Source organism: Buteo buteo, chromosome 15 (genome assembly GCF_964188355.1).
Source record: "Buteo buteo chromosome 15, bButBut1.hap1.1, whole genome shotgun sequence".
In the NCBI taxonomy this organism is placed as follows: Eukaryota; Metazoa; Chordata; class Aves; order Accipitriformes; family Accipitridae; genus Buteo; species Buteo buteo.
The window spans coordinates 8662661-8682826 of NC_134185.1; positions in this window are offsets into that span (position 1 = coordinate 8662661).

Consider the following 20166-nt stretch of genomic DNA (forward strand, 5'->3'; position numbering starts at 1 on the left):
TTTCAAAGCAGGAACCCTGTATGGGAGATTAAGTACTGTGAGGAGGGCTCCTGCTTCTTTGTGTGAAGAGAACTGGAGTGTATGGAGCACTGAGAGAATGCAGCAAGGATGGGGGAAAGGGGAAAGGGAAAAAGGAGCATGCAGAAAAAACTCGCCTAGGAAAAAAGAGAGGATAAACTACTAATGGTTCCCTTCCGGTTAAATTTTTAGTTCCCTCTTTGCAATGAAGCAACACTATAAACCAATATCTATATCATCTATGGCAAAGATCATTAGTTCCAACATAAGAGAATTTAAACACATTAAAAATTTGTAAAGCTGAAATGTAATATTTGGCTTGAAAATAGCAAGGCTTAAAGAAATACTTATGGTAAACCAGAAGATGTGCAACTTTTAAGATGACTGATTGAATCACATATAACCAGAAGAATGAAGTCCAGATTAAAAGCTGTGATAAACATTGTCCTCACTACTTCCCACCACCCAAATTCTGAATATGGAAGTTGCTCCAGCTTTGTGTTGCTGAATTTCTCTTCACTGAGTAGCTCTTTTCACTCTTTCATTCTCTCCTCCTTTTCTGGCAGTGAAGCACATTCTTTTCCCCTGTAATGTAATTATGTACAAACTCACAAACTTAACCATGTTGCCATGATCTAGCATCACCCACAATCTGGCAGATGCCACTGACTGAAAACACAGCTCTACTTTAAAGTAAGTCGTACAGATGCACCGTTTCTATATTTAAAAACACAGTTTCCATGGCATGACAGCACTGTCTGTACATACTGGGGACTGACACCAAAGCTTCTTTGTGTGGTGATTCAGTGTTCAGCTCTCAGAAGCAACATTAATTCAGAATAGAATGTGTGCAACGATTCTTATTTAAAGAGATTCTGAATTTTGAAATTATTTTGAAATTACAGTAATTGTTACTTTATTATCATTGCCAGTTAGGTTGCCTGATTCAGAACTTGTGTTTTTGATTTTAAACAGCTGTTGACCCCATTTACTTTAGTAAAATAGCACCTTACAGAAAGGACATAGGGTCAGGATTATACTTGGAGATCCCCCTACTCATAAAATTCATCCTTTGATTCCCAGACTTCTTCTATAGACATAAAAGCACAATATACACACAGAATCTTCTCTCTGATACAGCAAGTTTATTGTATTCCAGTGCAAGCTATTGCAACTCCAGTGAAGTTGGTTGGATTAAAATGCCTAAGACTAACGTAACGAAGCATGAGCTTGAGACCTTGCTAAAATCAGAGCAGAGCTAGGTTTGTCTTAGTATGAGTTACAGAGAAGTCACAGGAGTGACAAACAATTATATTTTAGTTATTTGATTTTCCTGTCTTTTTTCTTTATTTGCCATTGAAATAATTTAAAACACTGCCTTATAAATCAGTTTAAAGATGTGTGTTGCATCCTCATTATTTTCCTGCAATTTAGCAAAGGTGTAAAAACAGACGGAGCCCTGGCCCATCACTGCCTAGTAGTTTTCAAAGGCAGAAAGCTGGATCTCAGTGTTTGAATCATTTAATTTCACTTAAGCTTTATTTCAGCTAGCTGCTGCAAAGAAGAAATTCCCAGTGCCCCCGTCATTGTGTGAGATATATCATTTCCTTCTTTGCCCCATTTGTAGACAAGCAGGATTTTTGGAAAATGGAAGGCTACGTCAGGGTTGTAAAAAGAGCTATGAAGTTGCGCAGTTGCCTAATTCAAAGGGTAAAGTATGAATTAATCTCTAGAAGAGAAAATCACAGTATTTTAATATTAAAGAACCAAAATATGAGGAAAACGAGAGAGCATTTAACAGTCTTTTCAATCCCATTTTTTTCAGATTTCTCTAGGCAGAGTTTCTTGGAGAGAAACTCTTGAAGATCCAGCTTTGAATGGGATTCTAAAAACACTGTCAATAATGATAAGTGTTTATAAGTGAGGAAATATTTTCATTGATGGGCTGATGAATTCTGCTTGCTTTGAATCACAGTTCATCACAGTAATTTATAAATAAGCAAATGTAAAATTATTAACTAATTCTCCTGGAACCAAACATTACAATCAGGTCTCCATATAAAGTCTTCATTCAAGTGGTGTTTTTAAACAGCCCTACTAATGAAGATCAAGAATCTTAAATCTGAACTAGATCACCCTTTTTTTCCTTTTTGCTTATAAAAGTTAGTCTCTCCTACAGGATAGATGGGTTTAGAAGAAAAGTCATTACATTACACTCTCATTCCAAAAGCTCATTAAAACTTGTCCAAGAACTAAATCTAACCTTCCAACGTTGTTCTGGTTTTGTTTTGACATCCCACCAACGGCTTGCCAAAAGCCCTGGGACACTATAATCTATACTAGAAAGTTGCTTCCTCTTGGAAATACGCTGTAGCTTCCTTTGTTCTCTTCTTTCCTTGATGGCCAGGTAGCTGTTTGCTCCCAGAAGTGAATAGGATGGGCTGCCGTGAGTGCTGTAAAGTCAGGGATGTGAGCCAAGAGGCAGACAGAGGTGCTTGTTCAAAGTCCTTCACCCAGTGACTTCACTGAAAGTGGGAAATGAATTTCTCATTCAAGGAAAATGTTTGCCTTTTAACTTAACTGCTCTTATACTCTCACACCATAAGGTATGTGAATGCTACTGGGAACAGAGGAACAGATGAAACACTACAGTCTCTGTGAAAGTCATTCTAGAAATTCCTTCTGTATTGCTATAGGTTGTTAAAAGAAGCAGTATTTTGTGTCTTTGGCTCTGTCAAAATATTGGGAATCCATAAGGACTCAGTTTCAGTTTTACCCCTTGATAACTAGATAGAAGCAGGGGGAAATACTTTCTACCATTTTGCCACTGATGACAAGCAACATATGTCTTGCAGAAAAGACTGTGCAGCTATGGATCATCTAAGAGTTAGCATATTATATGTCCCCTTGAATGTCCATCATTCGAGGTTTGCTCATAAACCCCAGCTTTGTCAGCATGTTGGTATGTTGGTTTTTAACCAACACAAGCAGCTCTGAATTCTCATCTAACTTTCCACTTGCTTCTGGATAAAAGTCAAGATATTAGCCCTACCTAAAGTCCCAGACCTTCACTGTTTTGGATTTGGGGTTTTTTTTGGTGTATTTTTTTAAGGACTGTGTGCTATTCCCTGAAAGTATCAAAACATGTTCACACACTTCACACAGAGATGACATCCCAGACTGTCATTACTGTAAATTCCTAAACTCTTTATAATTTTATAATATATTCCACGTTTCACACTAGTTAGTTCCAAGGAAAGAATTCAAAGGCTCATTACCTCTTTGATATGCTGTGAAGTTTTTAGCTTTAATTAGAAACTAAAAAATCAGGAAATGCTATTTGATCCAAGGAGTGGTGCACCATCAGAGTCAATACAATACTGAACACATTTGTAAGAGTGCTGCAAAATTTGTTCTGTTTCTGTTTAATGTTTAAAATGGTTATGTTATCAAAATTATATTTAGAAGACAGACTATTAGGGTAGTAAGTACAGAGCAAATCCTTCAAGGACAAAGATCCACTGCTGCTGGTGAAGTCATGCAAGGTGGGATTTTGGCTGTGGGCACCTCTAAAATGTGACTGAGTGTTTTTGCATTAATGTTGTAGACAAAGGTGAGTGAGTGTCATTACTACTATGATACTGGTCAAAATAACAACAGTAATGGGATTGGAAGCTATTTTGTGTCTTAATGTATATGTTTGAACTTGTAAATATTTTTGTATGTACGTGATGGCACATTGACACCTACCTATCCATCCACTTCTGGATAAAACTCTTAGAACATAATAATACAAGTCTAGACAGCAGAGGAAGGGGAAAAAAGGAAAACTGGATTGATTAATCTAGTGACAGAGCTTAAGAAGTAATAAAGTTCTGACACATTAAAAATACTTAGGGGAAGATTTATGGCATTTACTTTTTAAGACTGGCATATTAATAACTGTAAAAGCTAAGGAAAGGTTATCACTGACAATAATAGTGCTTTTATAGTGTCAGAAGATTAATGTTGTATTTCTCCTATAAAGAAATCCATTCTTTTTGGGGAAAAAAAGAGGATCACAGAGGGCTGTGCTGTTGGGCACAACCAGTCATGCTTTCTTCAGCCCAGGATGAAGGTAACCTTCAGTTTAACAGTTTACTGTACAGTAAACTTTGCTTTTACTTTACTTTAACAGTTTAATAGAACAGAAAGGAAGAAGCTAATAATGATAATATTAACAATAATAAAATAACAATAATAATAAAAGAATTGGAATATACGAAACAAGTGATGCACAATGCAATTGCTCACCACTTGCCGACCGATGCCCAGTTAGTTCCCGAGCAGCGATCCTCCCACCCCGGCCAACTCCCCCCAGTTTGTATCAGGTGCTGATAGCATTACAGAAAACAGAGAGAAGGAGGAGATGTGGTGACAACTAAGCCTCTGTAGGGTTTGAGGCCTTTCTATTTGGGGCATAGGAAGTAGAAAATAAATTGTTGCAGATGAGAGGAATTTGAAAGTAGGTACTTCTCTTCTGCAAATAGTCTTTATCATTTTGGCCTTATCCCTTCTATTAGGTAAGACTATCTTGGTGGCATGTACTTGATTAGATAGAAATATGAACAGCTGTAAAAACCAAGCGGCGGCTGTTCCTGAGTAATTTTCTTCCCAGATTTACAGGCCAATATTCCCTAATCTAATGTGCCCTGACTGGACATTTTCACCTTGCACCTCTATGCAGAAACAACTCTATATTTGGAAAGTGTGAAAACTTGCTCTAGCAATGAGCAATGCAGAAAGTATATTCGGCATTCAACATCTGAAAATCAACAAACATAATAATAAAAATAATAATAATAATAGTAGTAGTAGTAGTAGTAATACAAGCTTGGGGAACAACCTGAATCTGAAGAAAATAAGCAAAAAGAAAAGAGAAGTCATATTGCATATTTGCCTGCAAATTCCAGCAACCTGAAGGCTTGTTAAGCAGTAAGGCAAGATAATCAATAAGAGAATGTATATTAAAAATACATATCCAAACTACCCTCTTTCCTCCACCATTACAGGTACTGAGAAAAATACAATAATTATATTTTTTTTGTCTGATGAGACAGAAACAGGGTGCTTTGGTTTTGCTGCAAATGTTCCTGATGTTTTGTTCCTAGCTCTTAGAAACCACAATTAAAATATTCAAAACCTAATTGGCCTTTGCCTCAAATTCAGACGAGCAATTTTTTTCCCCACATGAAACTGCTCAGCAAAACCATTGCACAGTTGTGAAAACAATAATAACATTAAAACTATAACCTCAAATTAGCACCGTTGGGAACTGATCATGTTTAACATTAGTCAAGCGAAAAATGAAATGCTGATTAACTACGACAAACTATTGAGAAAATCTCTCAGAGAAGATTAATAAAAAAGATGTCATGGAATTCAAGAGAAAATATCAGAAACTATGTGGGAAGCAGCAGGAAAATTCATATGAATTGCTTCCTTATCATTCTAGAGTGGTCAATTTTCATCACATTAGTGATCTGAAAACTGAAGTAATAAGAGAGATGCATTTGAGACACTGCTATGAAAGCACTTATGAAAATTACTGGTGAAAACCTGCAGGACAAACTAACCACAGCAGGTGAGTAAACAAGATCAGCAAACAGGTCAGTCTTGATAAGGGCAAGATACTGCGGAGGAAGAAAGGTTTAATCCGTTCTCTCTTCTCGAAGAGTCCTGCATGTTGAGCTGCTGTGGCTGATGAGTTTTTCTGGAAAGAGAAAGGCAGTAAAACTACATGCATGTGAGGAAAGCTGTCCTGTCATGTATCGTTACATGTCTGTCTATATTGAGTTTTATTGTTTCGAAAGCAGATAGCACCCCAAAGAAGTTTTGGATTAGCCACAGATGATTAACATTTAGTACCTAATTCAGGTGAAGTTCAGATTTGATATCAACTGACTGTCAACAATTCATTTTAGATCTATCTTGTTTATGAAAAAGCCTCATCATGAAGCTTAGACCTTTCTTTAGCTTTATTATATCTATTTAACATGGTATTTTATATCTCTGTGTATCAATTCCAACTGATTTTTTGCATCTAAGATAAAATCCAATTTCACACTGTACATCCAACCTAGTTCTACCAAGTTCCTAATTCAGTGTGAAGACAAGCAAAGGTTTAAAAACACTATGCCCCCCCCCCCCAAATATCTTGTCAGTACTGTTCATTTATTTACATTTACAGATGATATGCAGATATTAAACCCAATTGATTAACTGGCATTTATTCACTTGAAGTTTTACGCATAAAGATAGGTGGGTTTAGTACTTGTATGTGGATTACCTATGCTATCTGAGGTGCTCAGGTCTGTGGTTAATAATCTTTCAGAAGTCTTAGTTTGGACATCCCAAAAAGGAAGACTAAAAATGATCCTATGATATAACAATGTGAGATAGAATGCACACATGAACACAAACACAAGATTTGTGTATTTATATATGATCATATTATAAAAGATTTAGAGAACTGAGCAACCCTGTAATAAATAAGTCTAGCCAAGAAATGTAGACAGAGTCTTTTCTGTGTATCACTTTTATCTATTGCAAACTTCTATTTGCTGCTTTTATTCAGGATTGATTTACTTCAAGAAAAAGTTCATTTTATACAGCCAGTAGACATCTGGCTGCAGAATACACATTACAGTTAATAAAGTACTTAAGAGAATGCAGACATTCCAAACTCAGCTAATATAATATAGTGTCATATCAGCTTCAGTAAGAAATGGAAAGTTATAAAATACCTTGTTTTAAAGAGACTCCTCCATATATAAACTTTATTGATGTACCAATTACAGAGGTCAAACCCACACATTTCACTCTTTTATCTACTGGCCTCATTTTAATGATTTTAATGTCTTTTTCTTCTCCAGACTTGAGCTTCTATGAGCTGCTTTTTTCCCACAATTTCCCTGCAGGGTGTGCATGTGGCATATCTCTGTGGGCTGGCCATAGCAAGAGCAGTCTTGTTGCACCGGCCCTCTCAAACAACCGCTGAATTTTGCATTGCCCTCCCCGCTCACACAGAAGAGGGGTTGTCGTTCCCCTTGGCCATCCTCTTCCATCATCCCGGGCAGAAGGGCAAGGACACCTTCCATCCGACAGACGCAGTGGTGCGTGCCCCTCGCCTTCCAGGGAAGTCCCACCTCTCCTGGGTGTCACATCTCCCACTTGCCCTGGAAGTCCCAGCCCTCCTCTGGCCACGCAATCTCTTTGTCCTGTGGTCACACAATCTCTTTGCTCCCCCAAAACAGCGGACCCACGGCTTGGCAGGCAGCCCCGTGCCTGGCTGCCAGGACCAGGGGCTCCTGCCACTTTACCCAGAAGTACAACAGAACAAGAAGCCCCTGACTACCACACACACCAAGGCCACCACTTTTGGAAACATCATACCTCACAGATTTTCATGCTGCTCTGCGATTCGCTGGTTGTTATTTTTTGAACCCCGCATAGCCACTTCATCCCTCTGATTGGCTGCCTGTCTCCTTTGGCCCAGGAAGTGCTGTTATATAAAAACATATACCTTTATATACACTTTTTTCCCTGTATTTATAGAAAGGAGTGTACCAATATGCATAAATATATTTTATTTATTTATACACATAAATATTTGTATATGCATATATATCACCAAATATAAAGATCTAGAAATTAAATATATATATCCACAAAAGTGTAGGTATATAATGTATCAGACGTTCTTTAATAAGAGTTAATGAAATCAATAAATAAAGTTTAAAAGGAAATATGAAGTAGTTAAATAAAAAGAAAAGGCAAGTTTGGGGTCCACCACTTTACGAGGCTACTGAACCAACCCTGACGTGTTTGGAGCGGGGGCAGTTCACAGAGGTGTGGGACCATGAGTAAGTTACGACAAGCCTTCGGTCTGGCCTGATCAGCTGCTGCTGTCAGGATGCAGGGAGCTGTAGGACAAGTCTACCCGTGTGGCACGCCGGGGCTGGCCAGCTCTGACTGCACACTGGAGTCTGGAAGGAGAAACGAGAGGGAAAACCAGTCCCGGGTGGCCGTGGTATCCCCCAAGGCAGAGCAGCGTCAACGGGTACCTGTGGCAGCGCAGGAGGATCAGGTGCCACGGTCTGGGAAAGCAAATGGATTGGTGGCCAGGGTTGGCAGGGATGCCATGCAGGCGGTCAGGACGAAGTGACCTCAGCAAGGAGCCTTGTCTTCTCCCGGCTGAACAGTCCCAGCCGTTAGCCTCTTCTCATATGAAAGGTGCTCCAGTACATCATCTTTTTGGCCCTGTGCTGGACTTGCTCCACTAAGTCCATATCTTCCTTGTACTGGGGCATGCAGAACTGGATCCAGCGCTCCACATGTGGTCTCACCAGGGCCTAGTAGAGAGGAAGGATAAACCAGATGGTAATGCTCTTCCTAATGCAGCCCAGGAGATCCTTGGCTGAAGAGGATACTCTACATTTACAAGTAACATGGCCTAGTGATGACGTGAAGAAGGAAGGAACTGCAAGACTGCTGCAGGACAGAGTTAGAATTCACAATGATTTTGACCAGTTGGAGAAATGATCTGAAAAAATTAGGATTAAATACTACAAGGATGAATGAAAGGATCCATGTTTAAGAGGGCAGAAATGTAAAAAGAGTGACAGCAGACCTGTGAAAGAGAAACTAGTGCTTATAGAAGATGACAAGCTGAACACAAGTCAACAACATCATTCTCTTACAAAAAGAGACAACCATCATCCTGGGATATATGAAGAAAACCCAAGAGATGTATAAAAATAAGTTTCAATTAGAAAAAAGATTAAATTATCCTACCATTCTTTTCAACTTTTGAGAAGTGTCTGCCAGCATACTGTCTCCAGTTTTGTTCACTACACATTTAGAAACTTAGAGAGGCCAAAGGAGACCCCTAGAAATCCGTGTGAAGAACTTACTCCTTGTGCCTAGCTCATCCTGACTAAATCCTATTCCCAGTGAATGACCTGGGATTTCCACGCTGTGCTTTACTGCCAAGGCTGGCTTGAACTCCTGGTTTGTATCCTGAGTTCACTCACAAGAGAAAACCCAACCTCTCACTTTTTCCTTTCTTCCTCTTCCAAGACCTTCATCCCATCCCAATCATAAAGTCTATCACAATCTTGAGAAGTCTAGAAATAAAGACATAGAAATAATGACCTGTGAACATGGCTTCAAAGCAACTGGATGGTCTAAAAAAGATGATGGAAGAGAGAAATAATGGCAGTCTTCAAGTTTATAAATCACTTGTAGAGAGAATGGGATCTGTTCTTCAGATCACTGTTGGACAGGATGGGAAAAGATTAAATCACAGTAGGAAAATTCAGCTTGAATATTATGGAAACTTTCTAACTATGTAAGGATTTGATTAAGCACTGGCTTATATTGTCTGGGGAGCTGGGGAAGTTCTCATCACCAAGGGTTTTTAAAAGCAGTTTGGATAAACATTTGTGAGCACTTACAGGGGATAGTAGGTCCTGCCTGTGTCAGAGAAACATCTGCCTCTCCAAGCTTTTCCTTCCTAATGTCATTTTCTATAGCTCTCTGATACTATACTAAAGGGAGAAATGCTGCAAGGATTTTCCTTTGGAAAGGGTGGAGTTTAGGATGGGTGGATTGGTTTGTGAGATCAAAACAATGCCGTATTATTCAAACCAAATTCAAAATAAGAGACACTTTAAACTTCAAAGCCATTCTTTTTTTTTTACTTGAGCCGATTAATGATGTATCTTTGTCTTTTGGCTAGTACCAGCAGAAGAGAAATATGCTCTTACAGGCACAATTTCCTATGCCAGCTCCTCTGGATTTTGAGTTTGCAAGGATTATATTATGTTATGTCAGCAAACTCAGACACATGTTAAAAAGTGACATTAATCATATATAAAAAGAAATTTTCACAGAGACCTGTTAACTCCATAAAAAACCTCACTGAAATATGTATAAGGACATTCATTTTAGCATAGGAAGCACAGAAAGTACAGTCAACATTGAAAAATTTATTCAAGAATATTTCCTTAGCAAGAGCTTCTGTTTCAAAGGTGGAGTGATCTTTCCTAAACCAGTTTGGGATGGCAAGTCTGTTGGGGAAGATGAAGACCAGTCTTTGGCCTGCTGTATGTTTCCTAAGGTTTACTTTGGACTTCTTTTTACAAAAAGGTAAAACAGCACATCTTTTCCTTACATACGTAATTCCTGCAGATAAAGGTAAAGGATTTTGAATATTCTTGAAGACTAGATTTTACAACCTAGCCTGCAGCTTCCTGATGTCAGTATTAACTATTTATGAACCTGAATGAGTTTCGAATCAGGGGCTTAGGGTGAGATCCAGAAAGGCAACACAGGCACCTCCAGTTAAGGTTTTGCAAAGCATACAATTAGTTTTCTGTCTCTGCATAAGTGAAACAAAGAAATTGTATCACTTGCCCACTCTTCCTATATAGTCAGCGGACGATATCATTTCCTCCAAAGATAATCTACAGAATTTAACAAACAGCACAGAAAGGCACTAACGAACGCAGGACTTGGTGAGTTCTGAGCTCCTTGCTCCCTCTTCAGGGGTAAGTTTGAGTAATGTGTTCCCTGGGGAGCCAGAATCATTTCTCAGCAACTCCCCTCACTTCTGGGTCCCTGGGCCCCTCTGTGTGTCCTGGCAGTGCTGTTACACTGGACCAGGCTGCGCATCCCTCTTTATGGGCTGGCTCCAGCTTGTAGGGTGCGTGTGGACACTCCGGGCTGGAGCTATAGGGCAATTCTGCATGACCATGACGTTCAAGGAATTTTTCAAAGCCTGACTAAAACGGCAAGGGAGTTTAAGTGAACTTCCTTTGCATTTCTTTCACACAGACAACAAGTGTGCTTTAAAATCAGTAACAACAACAAAACGCTCAAAGAGTTTGTTGTTACTGTAGCAGGATATGAATTTGTTTAATGAACCTGAGCAGAGGGAATGGAAAGATCTTGATGTGACTGCAATCGGCGGCTCTTTTTCCAGGTATTTAGTAGCACAACAGATGACTGTCTAATCCTATATGGGGTATTGTATTTATGTTTATACTTGAAACATAACCCTTTTATTAAAATTGGGATTAGATAACTCATATGACTAAAGCTCACACAGGCTATATTGTATTGACTAGCAGGGTATTTAGATACCGCAACTTTGCAACTTAAGCTCATTGCAATTCAAGCCATTAAAGACAAGCGCTAAGAATCTAAACTGGTTTCCAAGTTTTTAACAAATATTTTTGTAAATATTTAAAAATAAAAAACAGAGTTAATGATATTTTTTCAATATTTAATATTTATTATTATTTATGAACCACCATCTTTTCTCATATATCTCAAAACTAGAAAGATTATATAACTGACCTTTTGTTAATCTACTTACGTTGTGCCCTCTTACAGAAGCAGGTTGTTTTGTCTACACTTGTCTCATTCCAGCAGATGATAATGTAAGATAAGGCTGTTGGTTTACAAGAATTCTGCTTTTAAAAATTCTGCTGAAATAGAACAACTGTTTTTGCGCTCAAGATGTAAGAAGAATCTATTTGTATTTTTTCATTTATCAGTCTTTTAAAGCTATTTCCATGTGCAATAATGTATGCTAATAGGAAGTGAAAAATAAATGCAAAATACTTTGGATTGCATAGTAATGCTCTCTATGCTAAACTCTAAATTAAGCAATTCCTTAATTTATTCTGTTCTCTGCAGCTGTTCCCACTGATTTAAATATGATGGCTGGAAGCATAAGAGACTGCGTGAGGCAACAAAGTAAACTAGTCTAGTGCTATCCTAACTAGCTTTTGGCCCAGCCCTGGAGGTAAGGATGTCCATGGGAAGACCAGACGGCTCAGATGTTCTCCAGGCTTCTGGGTCTGGACTTGTAGGTCATACAGGCAGTTCAGATGCCCCATACTTGTAGTGTAGCCATGGTCAGGATTTGCTGCTATATTTAACAGTTTCCCTGGAGATTTTAATTATCAGAATTGTCTTTAAAACTTTAGTGTCAGGTGTTTCATCCCATGATCACAATGTTCCATCTGGCTGTTACAGCTCTTCCCCTCTTGGCACTCTACTCCACTGGGTTGCAACTGGGTAACTAGTGACTTTTCATCCTGGTGTGTATTTGTGCATGTGTATCCACAGGCATGGTTTTGCCACTATATCTGACATTTTGGTTGTTCAACAGCTATTATTGAAATACTTTGGAGGGATTAAGAAAAGCACTAAGCATCAAAGTGACCGACTTGTGAGCAGAAAAAAAAATGCAGTGCCAAAGACAGGGAAGAAGGAATTGTATCAAAAACCAGCTGGGGACAAGAGAGACCACAACCATCCGAGCTGGCCTTAAGAATACACATCAATAGACAATATGCAAAGAATTAACTGGAAATTCATGTAGTGAGACTGAATTGATATCTGCATCATTTCTCTAATGGTAGGAAATGATTAAGTTACAGCCACATTACTTCTCAGTGAAACAGTTGAAGAAATCAATCACTTTTCCCTTCTGTTTTTAGGGGCAAAAAATCCTTACTAAGAGAAACTTTGCTTAAAACTAGGGCTTGGAAGCCCTTAACACAAATATCACTCCACTGAAAACCCTCCTATGTTAGAGCAGTCCTGCTGGATGGGTACTCTGAACAGAAGCCAAGGTCTCACACGACCACCACATCTCTGTTGGATTCATCCCACTGAAAGGTAGGCCCTTAAACAAAGAAACTGTTCCTGTAATACAGATGCCTATGGTCTCTCTAAGAAGGAAATGGAGAGAAACAAAAGGAAATTGAACCACCTCAGACGTGAATTATGTGGAGAAGTTGGTCAGCTCCAAAGTACCTTTTCGTATTCTTCTGAAGAGGGTCCCAGATGCCTTACACAGGCTGTCCTAGTTGATGGAGGGGCCGTGGATTAACTCTGGGCCTGATCCTGCTTATCCTGACACCTTCTAGTACCACCCAGTAATCATAGTATCATGGGGAGTATCTATGGGAACTAGAAGATTTAACTCAAGTTCGTTGCAGACCCTCAGAAAACAGTGCCTGGAAGCCATCTCACCTACTTTTGAGGTCTACAGCAATCAAGCCTCCTCAGGCACCTTGTGTAGTCAATGGCAAAAACTGGCCACAATCCACCTCACTTTAAATGACTTTGCTGTGTTTTCCTAGAAGACCCTCTTTCCTTCATCGATGACAAAAGGAATCCAGACAACTCATTCAGATGAGGGTGTGGGTATATTTGGCCAGAGAAATCCCACTCATTATGTTGAAACCACTAAAACCAAAACAATACTAAAAAGATCCAGCATTCAAAACACTCATTAGAAAACCATGTAAATTTATAGTGTTTTGCATATGAAATCTTCACCCTTTTTCTTCCCATTAACACAGTTTTTCTTCTTTACTAGCTGTGCCTTATCAGTATTTAGTGTCAGAGTATGAGGCGGTTTTCAGCAGGTACATGTTAAATGATTTTAGAAATAGATAAAGGATGTGCATAACATCTAATAATTAATTAATCAGGTCCTGAATGAGCATCATACCCTCTGATGTCACAGCTTAAGGGTTCTCTGGAATGAATGATTTCCAGCTAGGAGAAGCTTAATGCAGCACTTAAGGACTTAACATGGGGTAAAACCCCATCCCATCTCAGCCAGAAGTACTTATGGATAAGAGTAATGGCATTCCCATGCAGCCATGACCCGGCTGCACAGAAGTGCAGGATATCAGTCCTGAATGCTCAGCCACAAGGTGGAGGACTCCCCTAATTTGTTAAGTTTGTTCAAGATTCTGGCCTCCATCTGCAGCCACCACTTCGGGCTAACATTTGGTAAACTGGTAAAGTCAGGCAAAATGGAAAGGAAAATAGCAAAAAAAGATATTGGAAAGATGGAAATGTACAGAAGCAAGATAACTTATCTTAAAATATTAAAGATATAGAGCTAGGAGAACAGTGTGTTTTCAGCTCAGGAAATCATCTAAAGCATTGACCTTTTCTCATTCTCCAGCCAAATTTTTAGTTCCAGGTAACTGAAAGCTTATTTTTAGTTTTATAAAAAAATTCCCATTTGTCTTTCAATATTTTTTTTTAAATTATAAGTAGCTTCCATTTTGGAACAACCATCATTTCAAACTGGAAAAGAATCCAGATTCTCTTCATTTAAATAAGACCTTTTTATGTAACAGCGATTTCTCAGAAATGAGAAAAAGAAGTATGTCTGTATATAATACTTGTTTGACCAAAGATACAGTTAATTTTCTCAAGCACAAATAATTTTATTTTTTTTTCTAAGAAATGCAGAGGGCACCAATTTCTGACTAACTCTCTTGGATTCTTTTTCAGGAAATCTGCATGAATAGTTTGGTTGGATCCTCCCTCAAAACTCAGTGGAAGAGGTTGTAGTTGCTTGACTTAGATTTCTTGCAATTAGTTTTTAAACTAGAGGTTGCTTTGCTGGTGAAATTTGGTGAATATTTAACAACTTTGGTGAGTATTTAACAACTAAAAATGGTTACTAATAGTCAATATGAATACCACTACATGACAGGATTCCTTGCTGATTAAGTTTCAGAAGTGCTGGCTCCAAAGGAATACTTTTGATAGGGCATTAATTTTTAGATGCACTCCACTCTCCAAGACTATTGTCAATATTGCTTTACTGTCAGTGCTGTAGGGTGAACTTGGGAAGATACCATTTAATCACTTCAATTTGGGGCTGTACAGCATTTCCCCTCTCCTCTAGTATATACCACATACAAGTAAATTTACCTTCTTTCCATTTACCATTAGTCAGATTCGTTAGTGCAAGAAGGTTTCTTTCTGATTTACTGTCCTGAGAGGGTATGCAAAGTTGTCAGCTCCCCGCAGCTGTCATTACATTAAAATCCTTCATCAGTGTTGACCTCATTATCAGATAAAAGTGATGCAGAGTGTTAAAATTGAAGTGTGTACATTTTGCTGCAATTTTCTCACTTTATTAAGTTGGGTTCCCTGCCAGCTGCTGTCAGCAGCAGTAATAGGCATATGTTCATAGCTAGTACCATTGACTTTCCGGGCTGGGCCATATAATTTTCTAATTCCTTCTCAGTTTTTCTTTGTGTTTCCAAACAGTCTCAGTGTTCAATACCAACTTCCAGATTTCAGTGCTATTACTGTTCTTGCTAGACATTCTGCAGATGTTCCTGTACCTGACATCTATGGATTGGTTTCCTTAGGCAGAATTCATTGAGACAAAGAGAAAGATTTTCATGGATCCCAGGAGACTGGGAACATGCCTTTAAATCCTCATACTTAATTGCTGTATTGTGCTATCATTATAGAATGAAGCCTTCTTTACAAAGGATTGGGGTGAGTTTTTTCTGGTTTTAATTAGCACCTAGATTTTCTAAAGGAAATAAATTAAACAGTAAGAGGCCTTTATGGTATACTTTATAATATTACTGAGAACTTAAAATAATTTAAGCAGAATTCAGTTGGTGACATCCAGCTGAAAAACATGCAAAACATTCTTTACTTGAATCTCATTGCTCGTAAGTTTAAGTTTTTGCAGGAGATTTCTTGTTTCCAGAGCCTGGAAGGACTGGAATACTAATAGCTTTTTCACTAATACTTAAGTGCTTTGGACTTTGTCTTCAGAAATCTGTAGATTGATGGTAAAATTGTATAGTTGTCCATCCTTCCAAAACCTCACTGTTTTTGATAATAATGTGGAAGAATAGACAAGTTTTACTACACAGAGCTAGTTAACTAACACAAATTTTCTACATACATATACTTAAAGCTCTTCAGTCATTCCCTAAATAATCTTGATTTACCTTTGAGCCTTAGCAATGCAAATGAAAGCGATACAAAGGTTAACTCTTTGAGTGGAAGCTAAATGCACAGAAGCTTAAATGGATTTTACAGATGCAATTTGTTTAAACTATTGCAACTTTCCGTACAAACTGAATGCTTAGGATTCACATTTTCTGAATTTAGACTGATTCACTCAGCCATGTTGTGTGGGAAGACAATTCTCTGCAAAAAATGCACTGTGGAGGAATAATCTGTTACTTCAAAATGGAGTATTACACCTTTATAGTCATTGTATTACTCTCTTCTGTTCAAGAATCGTTTGTTGAGAAACTACCTGGCATTATAAAATGGACGAAAATGAGAACAGATGAGAAAGTTCACCAAAGGCATTTCCACACCAAAGCTCCCAGCTTTTGGTGTCCAGCCAAAGCAATGCAGAACTGGAGTTAGTTGGATCTTAAGCTCCCCTTACATTTTACCTGACAGAGGGATCCTCAGAAACCTTACCTATAAAATGCCTAAGCCCAAGGTGGTCTGTTCAATTATTTTTTTCACTTAATTTTCAAAAATCTTGCCACAGTTCATTGCAAAAGAAGATGGTCTGTAAAAAAAAAAAAAAAAAAACCAAACAAAAAAACCCAAACAAAAACCAAGACAAGTTTGATTATCTTTCCACTTCAAGATCATCCTATAAACCTGGCACATTATTGTGAGGGTTTTTTTCCCCTTAGGCTCAAGAAACCCTGACAGAAATGTTGGAAATAACAAGCTCACAAAACTTTCCAGCTCTTGTAAAGGTTTTGTTGTCAAAGAACACATAAAACTCAAAGTGAGATAAGAATTGAACAAACAGTTGTCATTTCTTAGACCAACTCTTGGCACGATTAGCTAAGCAGAGAAAGTGGAAGACTGAAATACAAGATTAAAGAAAACATTTAAACAGTTCTAATACATGTCAAAGTTACTGTTACAATTAAATAGAAAAAGAAAACAACATCCCAGTATAATCAAAATAAATATGTCACCCAATCTACAGGTTGTAGTGTTTTAGGACTCTTTCTATTAGAGGTGTCAGCAAAGGTGAAATTCAGGCTGCAGCACAACTGGCTGTGTAAGTGCAGCCTAACATATACATTGTGAAAACCTGGTGCTCACTTAAATAATGACATAAGGATCTATAGTCACTGCTACCATATTGGTCTTGGGTTACTAAAAATCAAGCATTCAGAAATGCTTGGCATTGACATTGGCTTAGGTCTACTCCTGTTGCAGTAAATGGAACTTTAACCACTAGCTGCTAACAGAAACATAAACTGACCTTGTACTGATCAGACAAGTACTTTGTATGTGGTACCATGTCTGTAACACTGGTCACTAGTGGATGTTTACGGGAAAAGTAGCAAAACCAGGATAACTCTTCAGCCTCTATCCATCAAAGATTTAGTGGTACCCTACTACAGAGATTGCATCCTGACCATTGGATTTAATAGCCTATCTTCCATCAGTTTGGGAGATCTGATATTTAAATCATTAATACAGCTGGACTTCACAGTATCCTACAGTGATGTCTTTCATAATTCCACTAGACTCTATGCGAAAAAACATATCCTTGTTTGAAAATGATGCCTGATAATTTAAACAGATGTCACCGGTTCTTGCATCACCAAGAGAAAGAGTGAGTGTGCACAGGATATTCAAAACGGCTCACTCAGCCTGGAGCCCTAGCTTTGGATTTGGATTTGAATCCTAGAGTTGAATTCCTGCATAATACTGCTTTTTTTCATTCGTTCTTTATTTCTTTCTAATAATTCAGGTTCTTTTCCCTTGTCTTTTTATCACTTCTGAGCTGTGTGACAACTATCTATGTCTCCAAGACATTCTTCTTGAATAACAATAATAAAGAAAAATCCCTCACTGTGCACATATAAAGTAATTTTTCCAGTCATTCTTTTGCATTTATTTATACTGAATTTCATTTGTCATTCTTATCATCCTACATCCGGTGTTATGAAATCTTCCTGTAACTCTGCAAAGGGCTTCAGATTAAAGTACCATAAAGATCACTGTAACATTACCAGCAAAATGAGAGAAAGGTTAAATAAACCTAGTGCAATGATCTCAGTATTGGGGATTCTGGAGGTTGGGAGCTGCATCTAGCAGTAGCTGCCTGTTGCTAAACGCAAAAATTTTTCCTCTCAGAATGTCTTTTAATTAAAAAAAAAAAAAGAAAAAAAAAAAAGAGTGAGGGTTTGATTGTAAAGGTTTTGTGACCCAAAGTGGAGCAGTGTTGTATTTTGTTTACTGTGCATCTCAGGCAAAGCTAAATTCATGTGAGATCCAAACAAAATTGGACTGTCAAAATGATTAATTTTGCTTGGGACACTGTTTTTTTGAACGGCTAAAACAGTGAGTTTAAATATTTAACTTTTTTATTTAGGGTGAAATTAAACATAAAAATAGTAGAATTTTCCAAAGAGGCAAATTTTGTGCTTTTTCTCTCAGCTTCCCTCCTGGGTTACTAACTAATGTTTCAGACAAATCACTGCATCCTGAACACTGCCTTCCAACAGGGAGATCAGAAAAACGATCAGCAGCCTTTGTTTGGAACCTCTTGCAGGTTCTTTTTTTAAAATTTGGAATTCTGTCCCCTGCACCTGTGGGAAGTTGTACCTGCCACTTCCCCATTGCTGGGCTGACAAAAGGTGAGAGAGGAGAGGCAGAGGAAGGTCAGGTCAAAGTATCGTTATTCGTGTGTAAAGACATAACAGCCAAACTGTGTCTCAGACTACAGTACTATCCTCAGTACAGGACTGGTTTGAAAGGAGGTTTAGAGAAAAACCAGTAAAGAGATTTAATGTTTTAAAAATTGAGAATATTTCTGCAGTGAGTTCTTATCACTCATTTAGGCAGAGTTAATCAACATTTAGGTTCACAGGTATACATCTGATATTGTGACCACAGAACTTTTTGATATTTTTTACTTTTCATAAACTGTACCCTAAACAGCCCCAAATATAAAACTGTTCACAGTTAATATACTTTATGTTATTGTCTCATAAAATCTGTATATAACAAATATTTTGCTAGTCGTCTTTTAACAGGGTTCAAAGGATTTTTGTCTTTCTACTCACCCTGGGTTTTGATTGTAATCCATATAATCCATATAAACATTGCCTTTTCTGTCTTTGCTGATGTCAAATACCAGAAATTCAAATAAAAGCTCCTGTCAAAATCACCAAGTTTCACCTAATCTTGTGAAAAATCCAGAGATTTTTGCATGGTATCCATTCAAAACCACAAATCAGGACAGCTTTCCTCAGTACTATGTTTCACAATACAAAAATGCTTGTGAAGTTCAGCAAAACTTTCGAAGAACCAGGGCTGAGTTTTGGATTTTAATAGAATTAAAAACCAGATGTTTCATATGATTTGGTGTTTTGCAGTGGAAGCTTTGCCCAGCTCTTATTCATAGCTAAATGAGACAACGTTTACTAAGACAACAGTATTTTATGAAGTTACTTTTTTTCCATTTCTCTTAACAAGGTGCACTTTGAAGATTCTTTATGAGAAAATTGATTTTTCTCAATCCCTAAAAGGAAGAGAAAATGACAGAGATTGACTGGTTTTCTGTAATCCCAGTTTTATGCCGCTGTGAATGCATTGTGTGTTGCAAGTGGAATATAAAATTGCAGTGGAGATTTGAGCGAATATCCAGCAGTTTGCAGAAGCTTTTCTAACCTCCTGTCTAACTTCAGGCCGACCACATTCCATTTCACCTTCTACTTTTCATGTCATCTGAGTTGCTCCTTTGCGCTCCTTTCAAACGTATGATTTACAAATAATGTTATCACACTCAGCTTATGCAACATTATGTGCCTGCCTAAATAGAACAAAAGACAATTTTAACTTAACTGGCACATATTCTTTAAACATTACTAAGTTCTTATTATACCAGTCATTCACAGACAATTGTTGGCACTACTAACTCAGAACACCTCCCACAATACAAACTGCAACATGGGGAGTTCCTTAGTATATCCTGAGGACTGTGTTGTGTTAAGGGAAACACTCCAGAAAATATTTTTTCCAAAGGCTTGTATCACGTTGTTGAACCAGACCTCACTTTTTCTTGAATGTTTGTGGAGTGGAATGGGTTGAGAATTGCTGTGGCTTATACGTGGGCTAAGGTACTCTAGGTAGAAAAAAGCAAAACCACTTAATTGTACAGTTACTTTGAAGTTTAGTTTTCACATGTTGCCATTTATTTTTGTTCAGTCATCTCCAGAATTTGCAATCTAGCTTCTGAGGAGCGTGATCCTA